Source organism: Pleurodeles waltl, chromosome 4_1 (genome assembly GCF_031143425.1).
Source record: "Pleurodeles waltl isolate 20211129_DDA chromosome 4_1, aPleWal1.hap1.20221129, whole genome shotgun sequence".
Lineage (NCBI taxonomy): Eukaryota > Metazoa > Chordata > Amphibia > Caudata > Salamandridae > Pleurodeles > Pleurodeles waltl.
In genome coordinates, this window is record NC_090442.1 from 36,354,874 (window position 1) to 36,376,851 (window position 21,978).

The 21,978-nt window shown below is 47.4% G+C and overlaps 2 protein-coding genes across 2 annotated transcripts in view; one reads left to right on the forward strand and one right to left on the reverse strand.

The window, feature by feature from the left end:
• LOC138287331 (zinc finger protein 271-like) overlaps nucleotides 1-267 on the reverse strand; it is a 147,276-nt gene extending 147,009 nt beyond the window's left edge. Inside the window, exon 1 of the mRNA XM_069227685.1 lies at nucleotides 104-267. The gene's annotated coding sequence lies outside the window, so the exon portion shown is untranslated. The remainder of the gene's footprint in view (nucleotides 1-103) is intronic.
• A 235-nt stretch (nucleotides 268-502) lies between these two features.
• Nucleotides 503-21,978, forward strand: part of LOC138287332 (zinc finger protein 850-like) — a 140,652-nt gene continuing 119,176 nt past the window's right edge. Inside the window, exons 1-2 of the mRNA XM_069227686.1 lie at nucleotides 503-562; nucleotides 4,476-4,582. The gene's annotated coding sequence lies outside the window, so the exon portion shown is untranslated. The remainder of the gene's footprint in view (nucleotides 563-4,475; nucleotides 4,583-21,978) is intronic.

Below are 21,978 nucleotides of genomic sequence, written 5' to 3' on the forward strand. Positions count from 1 at the left end.
CCTCTTTAACACAAATGATGACCACAAACACTAGCAGAGATTTCCTCCAGGATTATTCAGTCTATTTCTATAAACACTGCAGAAGGCGCTGACAATCTCCTACCTGAGCAGAAACTTGTGCAGACATTTCCAGGCTCTCTCCTCCTCCTGGGGCTGGGGTGGGGGCAGGTGCAGATTTGTGGTCTGTGAGGGTCTGAAGGTGAAGGTAAGTGCACAGACCATCAGGGGCTCTTCTTCCCTGCAGTAGGCTGGAGGGAGGAGGCTGAGACCCGCTGCTTGTGCTGACTCTGCCGCCGCTGACTCGGATACTTTTACTCTCACTATCCTGAGAGGAGCTCGTCAGCTTCTGCTGCTTGTTCGGACTCTACCGCTGCTGACCCAGAAGTTATTCTTCTTTCAGGCCTGGGAGGGGTTCACCAGATCCTGCTGCTTTTCTGCCTTTACTGGGAGAATCTCATCACCTCCCCAACCGCTGCTTGTGCTGTCGCTGCCCCTGGTCACCCGGAAGTGTAACTGTTCAGTTCCTCACAGAGGGCGAAGTGGGGACTTCGAGGTAACGGAGGTGAGACTTAGTGGGGCCCGGGGCAGAGGGAGGAGAGGGGACGGCGAACTTTAAGTCAAGTCTTAGTGTCGAGAATTTCCCATTTATATATGTTTTAAAATATAATATCCAAGTATTCTTGTTGTAAATTATGTAACAGTTGTTTGGCCTCCACGGTAGTTCTCTCAGTCGAGGAGGAGCTTCTAAGGCAGAATTCTATCCTTAATATGAGTCTTTAGTCCTCTTGTAACTCAGTTGTGGTTCAGTTTTACACCCACCGGTGAAGGTGGCAAGAAAAAGCCTCTTGACCCTGCGTTACACCCACCAGTGAAGGAGACAGAGGTGTTCTGTGCCCAGGTAGTAAAGAGTACCCACGTGTGTTTTTCTTACCTCTGAAGGTAGTTTTTCCAATAAGGCTAACATAGGGTATTGATTGAAATCACTCCAAACTGCAAAAGTGATTTGCAATGCAGAAGCCTCGTAATGTTTCCTATCATTGGATTTGCAATGAGAAACCCCTTCCTACAGTGAAGGTGGTTTTGACATTAATAACTTAGAAATGCCACTTCTGGAAAGTAGGCATTTCTCTGCTCTAAAATTTATTGTGTACATTTTTACTTGACTCTAATCACACTGGAGGCTGGGGAGCACATCTGTGCATTCCCCAGTAGCGGCTGTAAACATTGGCTACACAGCTTTAACAACAGACCTTTTGTGGGCCTGGCTGGATAAATTGGAGGGCGAGGTTTTGGCACTTGGCCTTTGGGGGCCAGATCATAGCCTCACTAAAGATTAAGATCTGTATTCCATGGCCCCATGGCAGACAGGACTGAAATTTATTTGAGACATCTGTGGGTCAATGGGAGAACCTCTGGTCCACCCCCCAACTTCAAAGGCACACTACAGTATAACTACTGGTTCCATACTTCAGCAGGGAAGAGATACATTTGTGGGGACCAGAGAACCTGGTCCACACAGTGCACACTGCCAAAGGAATCCTTTGTGCACAAGGAGGATTACTGCCATTGGAAGGGACCCCACACCCTTCCTGAATAGTGGCTGGCCTGGGCGGACTACCTGTTGCTGTGTGGCACCCTGAAGTTTGCTCTCCAATGGCTTGTTGGCATGTCATCTGTTCTCTTGTAGCAGTCTCAGAGACATCAAAGACCTCCAGCGAGGGACCCACACCAACTACTTGTGACAACCGGAGAGCTGTGCCCTCCTCAGAGCCCACATCCTCGCCTGAATCCCAATTGGTAGCGCGGCAGGAGCATGGAACTAAGAACTGTGCCTGGAGACTGGATTGTCTGGTGCAGAGCTCCAAGAGCATTGCCTGCATCTAATGAGTGTGCCCCCCCATTGTGGGGCCTCAGAATGTATAAGCGTCTTGTTGGTGGTAAGTGGAATCACTGGTTGCGGGACCCTGTGGGGCCTGCTTTGCCAAACTGCAAACTGCATCTCTCTCGTGTGACATGCTGACCGCATGCTCGTGTGCGGTGTCTGATTGATAGAGAGTGACCCTCTGAGATGAGGGCACACCTGTAGGAGTACCTCATTCTACCTCGTGTGGCACTGCGTCTCTGTGTGTGAACGAACTTGTCTGGTCTGACCCGTATCAACCTGCATGAGGCTTTGTGCCTCATTTCCAGGGAGGCAGGGAATTAGCATCTCTTTGTTGTGTGTGACCGGAACTGTCTGGTGCAATCCGTATCAAAGCACACCAGTCATTGTGCCTCATTTTCAGGGAGGCACAGACTTTATAACTCTTCGTTGTGTGTGACGTAACTTGCTGGTGCAACGCGGATCAGTGCACATCAGGCATTGTGCTCAGATTGCCTGGGCGCGACTCTGATCAACGTGTACCTGACGGGGCTTCTCTCTTCCAAGAGGCTCCCATGCTACATTTCCTTCCCTTTGGGCCCTCCTTGCGGCAAACTACCTGCCCTCTCCTCACCTGGCTCCTGAAGATATGGTGTTGCCAGATAGTATTGCTTGGACCGGGCCTGAGTGGTGAGAATAATTGACTTGGCTGAAGGAACGCTTCTTGAGAGCAAATGGAAGCAGGTCAAGAGACTGCTTGACCTCCTCACCTACTCTTTGCAGAACTGGCCTGGTGCTGGAAGGCACATTACAGAATCCTTGAGTTGGACAAACTATTGCCCTCAGCCGCTTCTGCTCCGCATCTTAGGGGTGAACTTCCCGAATGGTGGCCAAACCCCTCCTTCACCCACTGCCTCCTAATCAGTCCTGCTACCTACCCACACCTTCTCCCCTGGGATCCTGACTAAATGTGACTCCAGCTGCGATCGGCCTAGTATCAGGGCGAGGACGATTTATTTCTAATCCGTGGGTGTTGGGTAGCTGAGGTGAGCTAAGTGTGGAGTAGGGCTTAGGTTAAGGGGTCTGCATTGTGCTATCAATTGACCTACTTGATATCAGTGGCACCATATTACTGTGCTGCATGTGTGTATGCAAGTGTGTTCCATACAAACCTGCCTGATATCCCGGTCACCATGTATTGGTGCTGAGTGGGTGCATGCATGGGGGAATGACTGCCTGAGGCAGGAATCTGTGCTTGCTGCACTGCATGTTACTGCACTATGAGAAATCTGTGAGTCTTGTACTACTTTTTCTTCCAGGGCCCTGGAGCTATAGAAACGCTTCATCTGTTGAGTGTACTGTGACCAGGCTCTAGTAGACCGATGAAAGACTCATGGACTTTAGACAGACAGACAAAGCACACACCTATAAGACAGCACATCAGCAGACTATTTACAATGTCAGATAGTCCCTGAAGCAACTCTCACTTCATAATGGGAATGGATGAGTTGATAGGCCAAAGGTAGCCGGTTCCATAGGTGATGACCCAGCTCACAGAAGATCCTCTGCCTACATCTACTCCTCTGGAAATGAGGAATATGATTTTGGGCCAGCTGGTTGGATCGCATAAGGGGGCACCAGCGTTTCTAATAAGGAGGTTGAACTATCTCTGGACTTTGTAAAATGCCTGATAAATAAGACAGAATATTTCAAAATAGATTTTTTTTTTGCCTTGGAGCCAGTGAAATGGCATGATGAAATTTCTGCAGCACTAGCATCTGCATTACTCATATATTCTGAATCTGCTGTAGTCTTCCCATCACAGCCTCCAGTAAGCCAAGATAGTCTACTTGGTAGAGAATACATTATCTTTCCTCTTCCACTCTCTTATGAGTGGGGAGTAATGCCAGAATGATTCCAGGGATCCACAACTGTAAAACACACGAACAAACCTTTTTTTAATTTGAAGATGAATTCAGAAGGCACGGGCAAATGTGATGCCCATGTTCTTAACTTGTTACAGCAACAACCAGTGAAGGCCAGTGCTCTGGCTTCCAGCGCTCCACCAAAGAAAAGAACAGTTTTGTTTCTGTTCATCTTTAAACTTTTAGTGTTTGTCAGGACTAGAATGGGTGTCAGGCAGACCCCCAGAAGACCAATGCAATTGTCAGACTTCTGCTGCAGCCTAAGAAACAGCTGTGTGTCATCGGCTTAGGGTAATACCCATGAACTAAAGGAGATGAATAACCCTTTAGTGGTGCCACATGCAGATTATAGAGAAAGGGTGAGACGTAACATCCCATGGGTTGCTACGTGCACTAACCCCTACATCGCTGAGTAGAAGGGTAGAGGAGCAACAACCTGTGTTCACCCACCCAGAAAAGAGCAGAAGCATTGGAAATTCAGGCAACAATCCCTGTGCCAAAGGATGGTTGCTAGTAGTCTCCCACACAAGTCTGTACATTACTGTCTGTGCCCAATGACAGCAATCCCACTGTTCCTCCTCTGGGGCTGAGGTCTTTTCTTGTTTTAATTTAATACCGAAACATGAAGTATAATCCGTCGATCAAATCATGTGTATATCCCTGAATAAAATTATTGTGTTTCTTTTCAGCTGCAGAACACCGCAGCCTTTTTAACACACACCACCTGCATAGTCAAATGCCAGAGGTTGGACCAGTACATATTCTGAGCTGCCAAACTCAGCACGTCTGGCATCTGGTAAGTCATATTAGTATATCACTGGGAATAACTATTAATATCAAGGGAAAGAGAGGATTAGATTGGGCAACCACACTTCCTAGTAAGTCATAAGTGTACAGAACAAGTTGTAGTGTTCCAGAGAAAAACATTACTTTGTAGGGCTACAATTATCCCTATATTGATTTATCTCATTAGGTCCGGGGATTATCTTTATCTGATTCTCAGACCCTCACCCAACAAGGAGGCATGCTTCATCATCAGGTCACACTCCACGTTGGTTGGGGTGTGCAGTACCCAATAGGCTCCACAAAGAGCACGTTTTTAGAGATCTTTTTTGTTGCTTATGTGCAGTGGTTGAACAACCAATGCTTTTAATCCCCTGATAAGTGTCAGGATTGGACATGTTTATATTGGGTGATATATAGCTAGAATGACCCATAAATAACCTGTAGACTATTTTATTGTTAGTTGGTTGTATAAATGGTATGATTAAAAAGAAAGAATGTTGTGGATTCATTCCACAAGTCCAGCATAATTAATTAGTAGTCTTTGCATCCTGATAAGGACAATCCCTGGACCTAATGAAGAATGTAATTACACTGATAATTGTAGCCCTACAAATTGCTGTTTTCTCTGGGATGCAACACCTTCCCAGCACTCTTTGTGTAGTTGAATAGATGTATACAGAAGTCTGATCTGGGCAGAGGGACTCAAGGTTATTGTCTTGCTCCAAATGTTGGACTTGTGAGAGACATTTTCTTTAATTACAGGGGGCTTGGAGCCCATCTGTTGCATACTATTGGGTAATTTTGTTGTCATTCTTATTTCCTTGCTTTTCTTTGGTTAGCACTTGCCAGTGTAATTTGCTCTTCATATGTTGGTCCGTCCCCTGGATCAGGACTCGAGTACTGTTTCCTTGCCCACTGTGTCTGTCCATTGCTCAGATTCTGAATTCAGAGGTAATTTTTTCCTCTTCTTCTTCTTGCTTGCCCTTTCCCTCCTGCTTTGTGTTGCTTTCCCCAGCCCGCTTCCTCCTACATTGTTGCTTGTCCCTCCCCTCCCAACGCTCTATTGCTTGTCCTGTTCTCCCACCCCACCTTCCATATTGTTGTTGTTTGCCTGTCCAGTTGCTTGCTGCGTTGTTGACCTGTTGTTGTTGCTTTTCCCTTTGTTCTCCTTTGTTCCTGTTTTCCCTGGGCCTCTTGCTCCCCAACTGGGCTAAGTTGCTTGTCCCTTCCCCCACCACCCTCACTCATTGCGTTGCTTCCTGACCCCTTTCTCCCCCATCCACGTTGTTGTTGTTTGCCTCATCTCATTTCCCTCCTGCATTGTGTTGCTTGCCTAGTCTCCCCTCTCCCCACTCTGCTGTAGCTTGCCCTGTTCCTTCTCCTACGTTATGTTGCTTGCTCTGCCACTCCTGTCAGAAAAAAACACTATGAGGGGGCCAGCGTTGCCCGCATAACACCACTATTTTTCTAACTTTTAGCCATGCTGTGCAGCACCGCGCTGCTATTCAACATAGCTAAAAGACTTTGACTGAGCCAATAAGTCTCACATAAGCAAGACCTATTGGCTTTGCTAATGCTTGTTGAAGATAAAAGTTAAAGCCTGACACCTCGCTAAAGTGATTAGTTTCTTTTATAAGCTCTAGAAGAGACTTTGTTGGGTTGTTCAAGAACACCAAGATGTTGCATGTGTATAGAGGAAATTTGCGGTTATTCCTGCAGATCATTTTTTTTGTAAAGTTAATGTTGCACCTCACTCTGCCGTCTTATGTCATGTCTAAGTATGTTTAGTGGTGGTGACATGGCTCCATCTATACTCCCTCTTCTGTGTGGCTTGCTATAGCTGTTGAAGATCCATCTAACAAAGTTTGGACCAAATTCAAACAAGTTTCTCTCATGGGCTAATATGCCTGTGAATATTTTAGCATCCACATTCAGGGGATTGGCCCATATCAAGCCACACATCTGAGCTTCCATTGAAAACAGTCTAGTGCAGCAGCACAGCATCAGTAGTGCTTTATTGACCATCATTTGGCAGCCTCCTTCCTCTGTGAAATCTCGTGGCAAAACCAAAGTATAAGGCCATCAGCTTGGCACATTCTCCTGTAACTTGGACAACACTGCAACTATGTGGCACAATAGGAGAACAGTTAGGGCCCATGGAACATGAAATCCTTTTTAAGCCCCTGTTCTGGAATCCGGACTTCATCCTGAGTCTGGACTGAGAGGCCTTCAGGCAGTGGGGAGAGGCAAGGTGCACTATAATAGGTTCTCTAGTCCACCGTGCTGAAATAAAATAATTTGAACAATCAAGACAGACTGCTTTGGGAGAAAACAGTTGCTATTAGTACACTTGGGTTAGACACTGGGATGTGGCCCAGAGTAAATGCCATTGGCTGAGATTAATTCAAGTATTCAGCCTATCACCTTTTGTGTACTTCAGTGGAACAAACAGGGTATGCCCAGACTGGGGTCCCGAGCTCACTATGCCACTGGAAGCAAGCTGCACCAGACTGAGGAGCCCCAACTTCAGCAAAATGGTCTTTGGTTGCCTGTGTTCTGGTTCAGGGAGGACCTGGTATGGTACTTTGGCTGGGCTGTTCTATTGGAGCAGGAGCAAGACTGATTTGGTTTTGGCTGGAGCTAATCATAGATGGTATGGTGGTCACAAAAATGATGGACTGGATGCATCCGTGAGTAATTATCAGTGACTGAGATTAATTCAAGCATTCCACCCGTCACTCTTTCAGTCTTAGATGTAAACAATTGGGGACATGAAAATGCTTGGTAAATGCTGTATTCCTGGCCGCTAAACACAGTATCCCCGTTATCTGGGGTACACTGCTTGTTCCCGCCTGACCCATGCTGGTTTTGGTCATAGAAGAGGTCTTCTCGGCACTACAGAGTGATGATCAGAGACTTGTGGTAACCTGGGGCCTGGTATTGTAATAAAGGGGGTCATTCCAACCCAGCGGAGACCGCCAGAAGACCGCACCGCGGTCAAATGACTGCGGCGGTCATTCTGACTTTCCCGCTGGGCGGGCGGGCGACCGCCAAAAGGCCGCCCACCCGCCCAGCGGGAAAGCCCCAGCAACGATGAAGCCGGCTCCGAATGGAGCCGGCGGAGTTGCTGGTGTGCGACGGGTGCAGTGGCACCCGTCGCTATTTTCAGTGTCTGCTTTGAAAATCTGAATGGGGCCCCACGACACCCGTTCCCGCCAGCCTCTTCCTGGCGGTGTAAACCGCCAGGAACAGGCTGGCGGGAAGGGGGTCGGAATCCCCATGGCGGCGCTGCTTGCACCGCCGCCGTGGAGGATTCCCTGGGGCAGGGGAAAACCGGCGGGAAACCGCTGGTTCCCCTTTTCTGACCGCGGCTGTAAAGAAATGGCTCCCTGTTGCAGTTACCCCCCACTTTTTGCCTGATACTGATGCTGACTTGACTGAGAAGTGTGCTGGGACCCTGCTAACCAGGCCCCAGCACCAGTGTTCTTTCACCTAAAATGTGCTTTTGATTCCACAATTGGCACACCCTGGCATCCAGGTAAGTCCCTTGTAACTGGTACCCCTGGTACCAAGGGCCCTGATGCCAGGGAAGGTCTCTAAGGGCTGCAGCATATCTTATGCCACCCTGGGGACCCCTCACTCAGCACAGACACACTGCTTGCCAGCTTGTTTGTGCTGATGAGAACAAAATGAGTAAGTCGACATGGCACTCCCCTCAGGGTGCCATGCCAACCTCACACTACCTATGCAGTATAGATAAGTCACCCCTCTAGTAGGCCTTACAGCCCTAAGGCAGGGTGCACTATACCATAGGTGAGGGCACCAGTGCATGAGCACTATGCCCCTACAGTGTCTAAGCAAAACCTTAGACATTGTAAGTGCAGGGTAGCCATAAGAGTATATGGTCTGGGAGTCTGTCAAAAACGAACTCCACAGCTCCATAATGGCTACACTGAATACTGGGAAGTTTGGTATAAAACTTCTCAGAATAATAAACCTACACTGATGCCAGTGTTGGATTTATTACAAAATGCACACAGAGGGCATCTTAGAGATACCCCCTGTATTTTACCCAATTGTTCAGTGCAGGACTGACTGGTCTGTGCCAGCCTGCTGCTGAGAGACGAGTGTCTGACCTCATGCGGTGAGAGCCTTTGTGCTCTCTGAGGACAGAAACAAAGCCTGCTCTGGGTGGAGGTGCTTCACACCTCCCCCCTGCAGGAACTGTAACACCTAGCAGTGAGCTTCAAAGGCTCAAGCTTCGTGTTACAATGCCCCAGGGCACTCCAGCTAGTGGAGATGCCCGCCCCCTGACACAGCCCCCACTTTTGGCGGCAAGTCCAGGAGAGATAATGAGAAAAACAAGGAGGAGTCACTGGCCAGTCAGGACAGCCCCTAAGGTGTCCTGAGCTGAGGTGACCCTGACTTTTAGAAATCCTCCATCTTGCAGATGGAGGATTCCCCCAATAGGATTAGGGATGTGACCCCCTCCCCTTGGGAGGAGGCACAAAGAGGGTGTACTCACCCTCAGGGCTAGTAGCCATTGGCTACTAACCCCCCAGACCTAAACACGCCCTTAAATTTAGTATTTAAGGGCTCCCCTGAACCTAAGAATTTAGATTCCTGCAACAAAAACAAGAAGGACTGCCTAGCTGAAAACCCCTGCAGAGGAAGACCAGAAGACAACAACTGCCTTGGCTCCAGAAACTCACCGGCCTGTCTCCTGCCTTCCAAAGAACTCTGCTCCAGCGACGCCTTCCAAAGGGACCAGCGACCTCTGAATCCTCTGAGGACTGCCCTGCTTCGACGACGACAAGAAACTCCCGAGGACAGCGGACCTGCTCCAAAAAGACTGCAACTTTATCCAAAGGAGCAGCTTTAAAGAACCCTGCAATCTCCCCGCAAGAAGCGTGAGACTTGCAACACTGCACCCGGCGACCCCGACTTGGCTGGTGGAGAACCAACACCTCAGGGAGGACCCCCGGACTACTCTACGACTGTGAGTACCAAAACCTGTCCCCCCTGAGCCCCCACAGCGCCGCCTGCAGAGGGAATCCCGAGGCTTCCCCTGACCGCGACTCTCTGAAACCTAAGTCCCGACGCCTGGAAAGACCCTGCACCCGCAGCCCCCAGGACCTGAAGGACCGGACTTTCACTGCAGAAGTGACCCCCAGGAGTCCCTCTCCCTTGCCCAAGTGGAGGTTTCCCCGAGGAAGCCCCCCCTTGCCTGCCTGCAGCGCTGAAGAGATCCCTTGATCTCTCACTGACTTCCATTGCGAACCCGACGCTTGTTCTAACACTGCACCCAGCCGCCCCCGCGCCGCTGAGGGTGAAATTTTTGTGTGGGCTTGTGTCCCCCCCGGTGCCCTACAAAACCCCCCTGGTCTGCCCTCCGAAGACGCGGGTACTTACCTGCTGGCAGACTGGAACCGGGGCACCCCCTTCTGTCCATTGAAGCCTGTGCGTTTTGGGCACCACTTTGAACTCTGCACCTGACCAGCCCTGAGCTGCTGGTGTGGTAACTTTGGGGTTGCTCTGAACCCCCAACGGTGGGCTACCTTGGACCAAGAACTGAACCCTGTAAGTGTCTTACTTACCTGGTAAAACTAACAAAAACTTACCTCCCCCAGGAACTGTGAAAATTGCACTTTGTCCACTTTTAAAATAGCTATTTGTGAATAACTTGAAAAGTATACATGCAATTGAAATGATTCAAAGTTCCTAATGTACTTACCTGCAATACCTTTCAAACAAGATATTACATGTTAAATTTGAACCTGTGGTTCTTAAAATAAACTAAGAAAATATATTTTTCTATACAAAACCTATTGGCTGGATTTGTCTCTGAGTGTGTGTACCTCATTTATTGTCTATGTGTATGTACAACAAATGCTTAACACTACTCCTTGGATAAGCCTACTGCTCGACCACACTACCACAAAATAGAGCATTAGTATTATCTCTTTTTACCACTATTTTACCTCTAAGGGGAACCCTTGGACTCTGTGCATGCTATTCCTTACTTTGAAATAGCACATACAGAGCCAACTTCCTACAGCGGCTTTACCGCCGCGGTCAGAATTGCCCTGGAACCACCGCCAGCCTGTTGGCGGTGCTTCCTCCGTCCGGAATGAGGCCCAAAGATTAAAGAGCATGGACGTGCCCCATATCTCTTAGAGACCTGCAGATATTCACAGTGTGAATGGAGCCCAGGCCGAAGGAATGATACATAAAGGCAGAGTATCTGACAGAGAGAATGTCAGACTGCGTCTGTCAAGGGGGAGTGGGGATAATCTTTTGGTAAATAATATTGTTATTGTGTAAATTGTTTTGAACTGGAATAAAGAAGAATTACAACGTAACATTGGGGCTGTAGCGTGATAAAGTGTTCTATGTGGAGAAGCTATCCGGGCCTGGTGCTTTATTTATTTGGAGTGTATTTGCTATGACTTCTTCTGTTTGTATGGAGTGGTCAGGTTCTTCTGCATGTGAGCTCATGAGTGTTTTCAAATTGATTGATGCTCGACACTGGCGTATATGATCCAGGGGATTGGTCTCCGTATACAGCATATGACAGATCCTAAATGTCTTGAGATACCCGACCCGCCTGTTATTTTGCGTCCTTGACCATCTCTGATTGCCATGATGAATTTTGTTGTATCCACCTTATATTTGCAAGATGAAATGTTGCCTGCTTTATTTCCTCCCTCATTGTTCTTTGGTGCTTAGTAATTCATATTCAGTTTTGTGTGTGTCTATCATTTCCACGTGGGTTCTGAGGCCAGAATTATATGCCATGTTTTGAAGCCACTGGTTCTGTTATGAATTACCTCCAAGTCTTTCACTTTTAGCTCCTGTTTATCACTTCTTTCTTGTATAATCTTATTTTGCCTGTTTGCTATTGCAGTTGAGTTGTACGTTATAACCCCCTTTCCAAGAGAGTGGAGATGTCCTGGGAGTCATTATCCCTGATCTAGAGGCTGTCTGTCCTTGGATCTATTCTCTTACAGGTTTGCTTTGTATCCTTTTACCCCTCAGTTGCCACTGTCCATAAATGCAGTTGTGTATTGGGATGTTGGCTTTATGGATGCATGATCTGACAGAGACATTGGGCCAATCTCAGCCTTTGCTGCCTATCTGGCAAGGAGCCACCCCCCCTCCCAAAAAAACTCAGCAGGTTGTCTCGGCCTTGTGTAATGGACTGTCAAATTAGGTCACAGAGCACCAGACACAGTTGTTTTACTAATACACAAGCACCTTTTCTCTTCTGTTTCCATCAATGATGTAATATAATTCATTTTTATGTGTAATGATGAGAGTTTTTAATTGTACAATAATATTTATATTTCTCTCTTTATATATCTCATGTACTTGCCGGTCTGCCCCACTCTGTGTGCTGAGTTAGGTGTGTAAATGTTGGCAATCATTATGTCATAGAGTGATGTTTGATTCTTAAGGCCAGCGCACATCTCTTTTCTTTAAGTCTTTTGTCCTGTACTTCCCTGAAGAAGGATGTGGCAAATGGTGTCACTAATTCCCCTGATGTAGAGGGTCTGGAAGAAATAAAATGCTAGAGGAACCTTTTGGACTTAAGACTAACCCAGTCCTTTTCTAGGAGGTGTGTCTCTTGTGTGAGACATTTTTTTGCAGGATGCTTCAAAATTGCAAGTCACCTTACAGGGTCATTGAAACCCACACATAAATACAGATAATGTTCAGTGTGTCGCTTTCCTGTAGCATGTTTAGGCATGTATGTTATGTGTGTTGTCGCCTGCGTGCCTCTTTTAGATTGTGACTGTGGATACATCACAGGCCTGGATGTTATGGAAAGGAGACCTCTGGAATCATCAAGTTAAACCTCCCTTTAAAGTTTAACAACCAAGACTAAAACCTACCCCTCCCCTTAAAGTTTAAAGTCCATCCTTTGGGGGTCAGCCCGTATCATTTGGGATTGTGTCAGGTCCTGGAAGGATTAATTTACCCTCAGTTCTTCACTTTGAGAAGATGTTTGTAGTAAAGTGTCTTGGTATTGAGCGTGTGCTCAAAGCATATGTCTGTCATCCGGACTGATGGCTCACACCCGCTGGGTTCATGCATTCCAAACTGAAGTTTTCTATGTTTCGTTTATTTTTTTGACAACTGCTCACCTTTCTTCAGCAATTGTGGTGATTTCTGGTTTTGCTAGTTGATGCTCCTCTGTTGACTAACCCTGAGTGTCTTTTGGGAGCTTCTCTCTCCCTTTGGCTTAAAGCCACCCTGCCCCAGCCCGTTGTTAATACCTTTAGCCAAGCAATTATATCCCAACACTGCAAGGTTCACTGGATCCTTTTCTGTCAAGTCTGAGAGGTATTACCTAAGTGGGTTAGAACACTCCTCCTTGAGTTGATTTTTCACCATCCTCTACTTAAAGATATGAAAATCCTTGGATTCCATCCCTCTTAAACACTCATTTTAATAATGCAATTGTCCATGAACCCAAGTTTCAAACAGAATGCCATCTGCTCACTTGCTTTCTGTGAATCTTTGCAAGTATCTGTGCAATCTCTGCAAGTATTGAGCAGGCTTTACCCCAAAATGTATGACTAGAGCTTCCCTCATTCATAGTTCATTTAATCACCTGAAGACTTGCGCTCAATGAGTGCAGAACCTCCTATGGGGAAGCGACTCATGAAAGTGGCTGCCTCATATTCATCATTCAAAGCCTGTACACTACAAGTGATTTCAAAGCTTACAAACCAATCCAAATATCCTGTCCTTCCACATGCATGTGCATAAGCTCTTTTGGAAACTTTTGGTGGAATCTCCTTTCCCAGAGGCAGCTGTCAATGCTGCCTTCCTGAGCTTTACTTCTTTAAGGCTATCATTTCTCTCTCCAACTCTCTCATTTTTCCTGTTTTTTCCACTTTCCTCTCCTCGCTCTCTTCCTGTTTCTTGAGTCCATTTCTCCTGTTTCTTCCACCTCCTTTCTCCTTTCCTATTGTTCCTGGCAAGCTAATTACAACTTCTCCCTCACAAACTCTCTGGCCTTCTCCTCTTCCTCAGGGTGCATCATATGCCAGGGATATGCCGAGCCTCTCCTCCTGCAGGGCTATTCGGGCTTCCAAGGTCTTTACACAGATTCCCAGCTCTTATAACAGACGCTGCAGGGTTTACATGATGTCTACTCACCTTTGGGAGACTGTCAGGCAGACACCAGCCCTGGTTACACAGCTCTATGGAGCATTTCATACCTTGATCAAAAAGAACTCAGGACTGGAATAAAATGGGGTGGTTTGACCCTACTTGTACACCAATTTTCCAGATAGGGTATGTGGATCCACTGACTAAGGCTTGTTTGGGGTGATCCTTCTTTCAAATGTTATTTCCAGGCTCCTCTCCAGACACTTTAGCAACACAAAAGGATGATGGACGGAGTGCTGAACAATGCAAACACTCACCCCCAGTCACAGATCTGGGTTTAATCCATTGTTCTTTTGCTCACCATGCCACCCCAGTTTGGACCCAGCCATATGCAAATCAGTCCTGACCCTGTTCCTCATGGGAACAGTCCAGCCCGAACTGCCAGGCTGGGTCCTCCCTGGACCGGAAACAAGCATCCTGGGACCGGTTACAGGGTATGACCCTTCATCAGCCAGGCTAGTTTGAATCCAGTGGCACAGTGAGCAAGGGACCCACGTCTGGGCATACCCTTCCCACTAAGGGCAACTTTAGCAACACAAAAGGATGATGGACGGAGTGCTGAACAATGCAAACACTCATCCCCAGTCACAGATCTGGGTTTAATCCATTGTTCTTTTGCTCACCATGCCACCCCAGTTTGGACCCAGCCATATGCAAATCAGTCTTGACCCTGTTCCTCATGGGAACAGTCCAACCCGAACTGCAAGGCCGGGTCCTCCCTGGACCGGAAACAACCATCCTGGGACCGGTTACAGGGTATCGCCCTTCATCAGCCAGGCTAGCTTGAATCCAGTGGCACAACACTTTTTGCATTTCCCCTCCAGACACAGCATTTGTGGACAGTGAGGATCTGGAACAACACCTCGTATCTTTCTGCAACTGTCTGGAACTGTTGGGGATGTTGGCTAAGGCTGGTGTCAGGGAAGACAAAGTAAGCAGAATACTGGGTACATAACTGCCTAAGATAACACAGAGAGTTAGAGGAGACTGGGGATCAAAAAGGGAAGTTCTCTGTAAGGAAATAAGGGAGTTAAGTCTTTGAAAACATAGGCATTCAAGAGGCAATGTAGCACTCACCCCAGGACAAATATATAAATATATACACATCAAATAATGTGAAACGTAGACCACCGACAAGCTGATACATTGTTAATTGTGAAACATTTAAAAGCTACCTCCCCTAGCCTTATTATTTTTTTGAGGGGGACCTGTGGGCCCCCCGCTGCCCTGGGAACCGCCATCTTCCCAGCGAGCTTTACTATGAGAAAGGGAGGCTCCTGCCCCCTCCCTCTGCCCCAGGGACTGCCACCTCCCCGGGGCACTCTACTGATTATTACAGGGGGACCCTGTGGCCCCACACCCTGGGTACCACCGCCCACTGGGGCAAAATGCATTGTATTTATTGGGGGGAAATGCACTCTCTCCCCGCTGCCCCAGGAACCACCACCCCTGGGGCTTCTATATAGATACATGCGGGGGCCTTGCCCAGGGGACCACCACCCACTGAGGCAAACGGAATTGAAAGTGTGTCCTTTTCAGATCTCCATTAGCCCCAGAGACCACCAACCCCCAGAGCTCTGTAGACATTGAAGAGGGGGGGTCACATGGCCCCCCTCATGGACCCACAGATGGCCCTTCGGACCACCATCCTTCATGGCGGAAAGCTGTGCGCAGAGGTGGTTGGATTAACATATAGTAATGAAAATGACTATATGTTAAAAAAAACCTTAGAAATTCACTGAAAAAACCAAAGGTTACAGGGATGTTATAGTTACGTTCTGAATTTGCTCGTACAAAACCATAGAAATTCAGCAGTTATAGTTAGAGGTCTTTCCAGTAACTTTAAATTGCCCCCATAGGAATGGCAGAGGAAAACCCCAGAGGTGGTGACAGAATACGGGCACTTCACGGACTGGAAACTAATTGGATCATGAAACATAGAGCCGTGTATCGAGGACTCAGTGTGGATCGCGAGCTGCATGTGTTTCTGGACAGTCCTTAAAATGTGCAACACTCCTATTATTTTTTTTACCCTTTTCCAATTTTGAGGGCAAGAACAGATGATCTATTGGTCGTATTAATGATAAGCAATGTCGCTTGCTGGGGCATATGATCACCATTTTTACAGTGTATGCTTTTTGTACTGGATGTATATCTGTGAGAAAGTAGCCTCTTTCTAGCCTTGTTACCCTCATTTTTGGCCTGTTTGTGAGTGTATGTCAGGGTGTTTTCACTGTCTCACTGGGATCCTGCTAGCCAGAGCCCAGTGCTCATAGTGAAAACCCTGTGTGTTCAGTATGTTTGTTATGTGTCACTGGGACCCTGCTAGCCAGGACCCCAGTGCTCATAAGTTTGTGACCTATATGTATGTGTTCCCTGTGTGGTGCCTAACTGTCTCACTGAGGCTCTGCTAATCAGAACCTCAGTGGTTATGCTCTCTCTGTACAAATTGTCACTAACAGGCTAGTGACCAATTTCACCAATTTACATTGGCATACTGGAACACCCTTATAATTCCCTAGTATATGGTACTGAGGTACCCAGGGTATTGGGGTTCCAGGAGATCCCTATGGGCTGCAGCATTTCTTGTGCCACCCATAGGGAGCTCTGACAATTCTTACACAGGCCTGCCACTGCAGCCTGAGTGAAATAACGTCCACGTTATTTCACAGCCATTTACCACTGCACTTAAGTAACTTATAAGTCACCTATATATCTAACCTTTGCCTGGTAAAGGTTGGGTGCTAAGTTACTTAGTGTGTGGGCACCCTGGCACTAGCCAAGGTGCTCCCACATTGTTCAGGGCAAATTCCCCGGACTTTGTGAGTGCGGGGACACCATTACACGCGTGCACTACACATAGGTCACTACCTATGTGTAGCTTCACAATGGTAACTCCGAATATGGCCATGTAATATGTCTATGATCATGGAATTGCCCCCTCTATGCCATTCTGGCATAGTTGGCACAATCCCATGATCCCAGTGGTCTGTAGCACAGACCCTGGTACTGCCAAACTGCCTTTTCAGGGGTTTCACTGCAGCTGCTGCTGCTGCCAACCCCTCAGACAGGTTTCTGCCCTCCTGGGGTCCATCCAGGCTTGGCCCAGGATGGCAGAACAAAGGACTTCCTCAGAGAGAGGGTGTTACACCCTCTCCCTTTGGAAAAAGGTGTTAAGGCAGGGGAGGAGTAGCCTCCCCCAGCCTCTGGAAATGCTTTCATGGGCACAGATGGTGCCCATTTCTGCATAAGCCAGTCTACACCGGTTCAGGGACCCCTCAGCCCTGCTCTGGTGCGAAACTGGACAAAGGAAAGGGGAGTGACCACTCCCCTGACCTGCACCTCCCCTGGGAGGTGCACAGAGCTCCTCCAGTGTGCTCCAGACCTCTGCCATCTTGGAAACAGAAGTGCTGCTGGCACACTGGACTGCTCTGAGTGGCCAGTGCCAGCAGGTGACGTCAGAGACTCCTTCTGATAGGCTCCTTCAGGTGTTGCTAGCCTATCCTCTCTCCTAAGTAGCCAAACCCTCTTTTCTGGCTATTTAGGGTCTCTGCTTTGGGGAATTCCTTAGATAACGAATGCAAGAGCTCATCAGAGTTCCTCTGCATCTCTCTCTTCACCTTCTGCCAAGGAATCGACTGCTGACCGCGCTGGAAGCCTGCAAAACTGCAACAAAGTAGCAAAGACGACTACTGCAACTCTGTAACGCTGATCCTGCCGCCTTCTCGACTGTTTTCCTGGTGGTGCATGCTGTGGGGGTAGTCTGCCTCCTCTCTGCACTAGAAGCTCCGAAGAAATCTCCCGTGGGTCGACGGAATCTTCCCCCTGCTACCGCAGGCACCAAAGAACTGCATCACCGGTCCCCTGGGTCTCCTCTCAGCACGACGAGCGAGGTCCCTTGAATCCAGCAACTGTGTCCAAGTGACTCTCACAGTCCAGTGACTCTTCAGTCCAAGTTTGGTGGAGGTAACTCCTTGCCTCCCCACGCCAGACTACATTGCTGGGAACCGCGTCTTTTGCAGCTACTCCGGCCTCTGTGCACTTCCGGCGGAAATCCTTTGTGCACAGCCAAGCCTGGGTCCACGGCACTCTAACCTGCATTGCACGACTTTCTAAGTTGTCCTCCGACGGCGTGGGACTCCTTTGTGCAACTTCGGGTGAGCACCGTTTCACTCCTCTTCGTAGTGCCTGTTCCGGTACTTCTGCGGGTGCTGCCTGCTTCTAAGAGGGCTCCTTGTCTTGCTCGACGCCCCCTCTGTCCCCAGACGCAATTGGCGACATCCTGGTCCCTCCTGGGCCACAGCAGCATCCAAAAACCCTAACCGCACGATTTGCAGATAGCAAGGCTTGTTGGCGGTCTTTCTTCAGGAAAACACTTCTGCACGACTCTCCGCGGCGTGGGGCATCCGTCCTCCAAAGGGGAAGTTTCTAGCCCTTGTCGTTCCTGCAGAATCCTCAGCTTCTACTGTCCAGTAGCAGCTTCTTTGCACCCACAGCTGGCATTTCCTGGGCATCTGCCCATCTCCGACTTGCTTGTGACTTTTGGACTTGGTCCCCTTGTTCCACAGGTACCCTCGACTGGAAATCCATTGTTGTTGCATTGCTGGTTTGTGTCTTTCCTGCAGAATTCCCCTATCACGACTTCTATGTCCTTTGGGGAACTTTAGTGCACTTTGCACTCACTTTTCAGGGTCTTGGGGTGGGCTATTTTTCTAACCCTCGCTGTTTTCTTACAGTCCCAGCGACCCTCTACAAGGTCACATAGGTTTGGGGTCCATTCGTGGTTCGCATTCCACATTTGGAGTATATGGTTTGTGTTGCTCCTATCCCTATGTGTCCCCATTGCATCCTATTGTAACTATACATTGTTTGCACTGTTTTCTAAGACTATACTGCATATTTTTGGTATTGTGTACATATATCTTGTGTATATTTGCTATCCTCATACTGAGGGTACTCACTGAGATACTTTGGCATATTGTCATAAAAATAAAGTACCTTTATTTTTAGTATATCTGTGTATTGTGTTTTCTTATGATATTGTGCAAGTGACACTAGTGGTACTGTAGGAGCTTCACTCGTCTCCTAGTTCAGCCTAAGCTGCTCTGCTAAGCTACCATTATCTATAAGCCTAAGCTGCTAGACACCCTATACATTAATAAGGGATACCTGGGCCTGGTGCAAGGTGTAAGTACCCCTTGGTACTCACTACAAGCCAGTCCAGCCTCCTACATTGGTTGTACAGCGGTGGGATAAGTACTTTGCAACTACTTACCACTTTTGTCACTGTACTTTTCATAAGAGAAAAATATACAAAACAAGTTCAGTGTATGTACACCTAACCAAAAAGTTTTGCATTTCCTCTTTTCACTCTTTATCTAAGTGCTGAAAAGTACCTCTAAACTTTCTAAAAAGTTCTTAAAAAGTTTTAAAAGTTTTTGTCTGTCTTTCCAAAAGTTCTGAAAAACTTTTTCTTCACTTTTTCTATCACTTAAACTCTTTCTAAAATGTCCGGCACAGGCCAAACTGTTGATCTGTCCAAACTTGCTTATGATAACCTTAGCTGGAAAGAGGCAAGGAGTCTCTGCATAGATAGAGGTTTAAGTGTAAGGAAGAATCCTTCTAGAGAACTTTTAGTTAACATGCTTAAAGAACAAGATAAGGCCAGAGGTGCCCCATCTGTTGAAAAAGTAGCTAATGGTTCCCAATCTGATCCTGGGACACCCCAAGAAAAAGATTCAGGAAAGAAACTTCCTAGCCTGCCCATTATCAGACAACCTAGCATAGTTGGTACTGATGTAGAGTCACACCATACTGATAGTGTGGTCTCACATCATAGCAAAAGTATTCCTTCACATCATAGTAGAAGTGATGTTTCTGTTACCCAAGCTGTTAGGATGCCTTCTGTTAGGGCCAGGTCTCCTTCTGTCCATTCTCACCATACTTCTGTTTCTAGGCATGTCCCTCCCACCCACCCTGATGACAGAGTGTTAGAAAGGGAGCTCAATAGATTGAGAGTGGAGGAATCCAGGCTGAAGCTCAAGAAGCAACAGCTGGATTTAGATAGGCAGTCCTTAGAGATAGAAAGGGAAAGACAGAAAATTGGGTTAGAAACCCATGGTGGCAGCAGCAGTATTCCCCATAGTCATCCTGCAAGAGAGCATGATTCTAGGAATCTGCACAAGATAGTTCCCCCTTATAAGGAGGGGGATGACATTAACAAGTGGTTTGCTGCACTTAAGAGGGCCTGTGTTGTACAGGATGTCCCTCAAAGGCAGTGGGCTGCTATCCTATGGCTATCATTTAGTGGAAAGGGTAGGGATAGGCTCCTTACTGTGAAAGAAAGTGATGCCAATAATTTTACAGTTCTTAAGAATGCACTCCTGGATGGTTATGGCTTAACCACTGAACAGTACAGGATGAAGTTCAGAGAGACCAAAAAGGAGTCTTCACAAGACTGGGTTGATTTTGTTGACCATTCAGTGAAGGCCTTGGAGGGGTGGTTACATGGCAGTAAAGTTACTGATTATGAAAGCCTGTATAACTTGATCCTGAGAGAGCATATTCTTAATAATTGTGTGTCTGATTTGTTGCACCAGTATCTAGTGGACTCAGATCTGACCTCTCCCCAAGAATTGGGAAAGAAGGCAGACAAATGGGTCAGAACAAGAGTGAACAGAAAAGTTCATACAGGTGGTGACAAGGATGGCAAGAAGAAAGATGGTGAGAAATCTCAAGATAAGCATGGGGATAAGGGTAAAACCAAAGATCCCACTTCAAATCTTAAACACTCTTCAGGGGGTGGGGATAAAACAAATTCTTCCTCTTCTTCTCAACCTACACAATTTAAAAAGCCCTGGTGCTTTGTGTGTAAAAATAGAGGCCATAGGCCAGGAGATAAGTCCTGTCCAGGTAAACCCCCTGAGCCTACCACCGCTAATACATCAAGCTCTAGTGCCCCTAGCAGTAGTGGTACTAGTGGTGGGACTGCTGGCAACAGTCAAGCAAAGGGTCTAGTTGGGTTCACTTATGGGTCCATCATAGAAACTGGGGTAGTCAGTCCTAAGACAGTTTCTGTCACACCTAGTGGCATTGGCCTTGCCACACTGGCTGCTTGTCCCCTTACAATGGATAAGTACAGGCAGACAGTTTCAATAAATGGTGTTGAGGCCTTGGCCTACAGGGACACAGGTGCCAGTATCACTTTGGTGACTGAAAACCTAGTGGCCCCTGAACAACACATCATTGGACAACAGTATAAAATTATTGATGTCCATAACTCCACTAAGTTTCTTCCCTTAGCTATAATTCAGTTTAGTTGGGGTGGAGTTACTGGCCCTAAGCAGGTGGTAGTATCACCTAGCTTACCTGTAGACTGTCTCTTAGGTAATGACCTAGAGGCCCCAGGTTGGGCTGATGTAGAGTTTTATGCCCATGCAGCCATGCTGGGCATCCCAGAGGAATTGTTCCCTCTCATTTCTACTGAAATGAAAAAGCAAAGGAGAGAAGGCCTGAAAACTCAGAATCCCTCTCCAACAACAGGTAAAAAGGGTATCACAGTATCCCCTAACCACCCTGCCAATCAGGATATCATTCCTGTGGTGGGAGAAACCTCTCCTGGGGTGGCACCTGTTCCAAGGGAATCATCAGCTGGCAAAGCTGTACTCCCTGAGGTAGAAGTACCTCTCTGTGGGATAACTAACATTGGTGACAAAAAGAGCACCATTTTAGTTAACATGGAGCATCCCTCCAACCCTCCCAGAGAAACTTTAGTGCAGAAACCCTGCACTGCCTCACAACACTTAGGACAGCATCCCTGCCCTAGTGTGGAGCTCATAGGACAGCATCCCTGCCCTGCTCCAAATCAAGAGAAACAGCATCCCTGTTCTCTCTTCCAGCCATCTGGACAAAGTTTTTGCCCAGCTATGGCTTTATTGAGACAGCATCCCTGTCTGGCATTTTCATCACTACAAATAGGTTCAGTGGACAATTCCCACTGCTCTAAACTAAAACTTACTGATAGAAACTCTGAAGATACATCCCCACAGGGAAGTAACCATATAGTGGATGATAAAGGGAGTAACCAGTCTATTGCAGAGCTACTCTCTACTTATCACCACTTAGACAATAAAGTCTCAACTGGCCAAGGTTAGCCTTATTGTCCTTCATTTGGGGGGTGGGTTGTGTGAGAAAGTAGCCTCTTTCTAGCCTTGTTACCCCCATTTT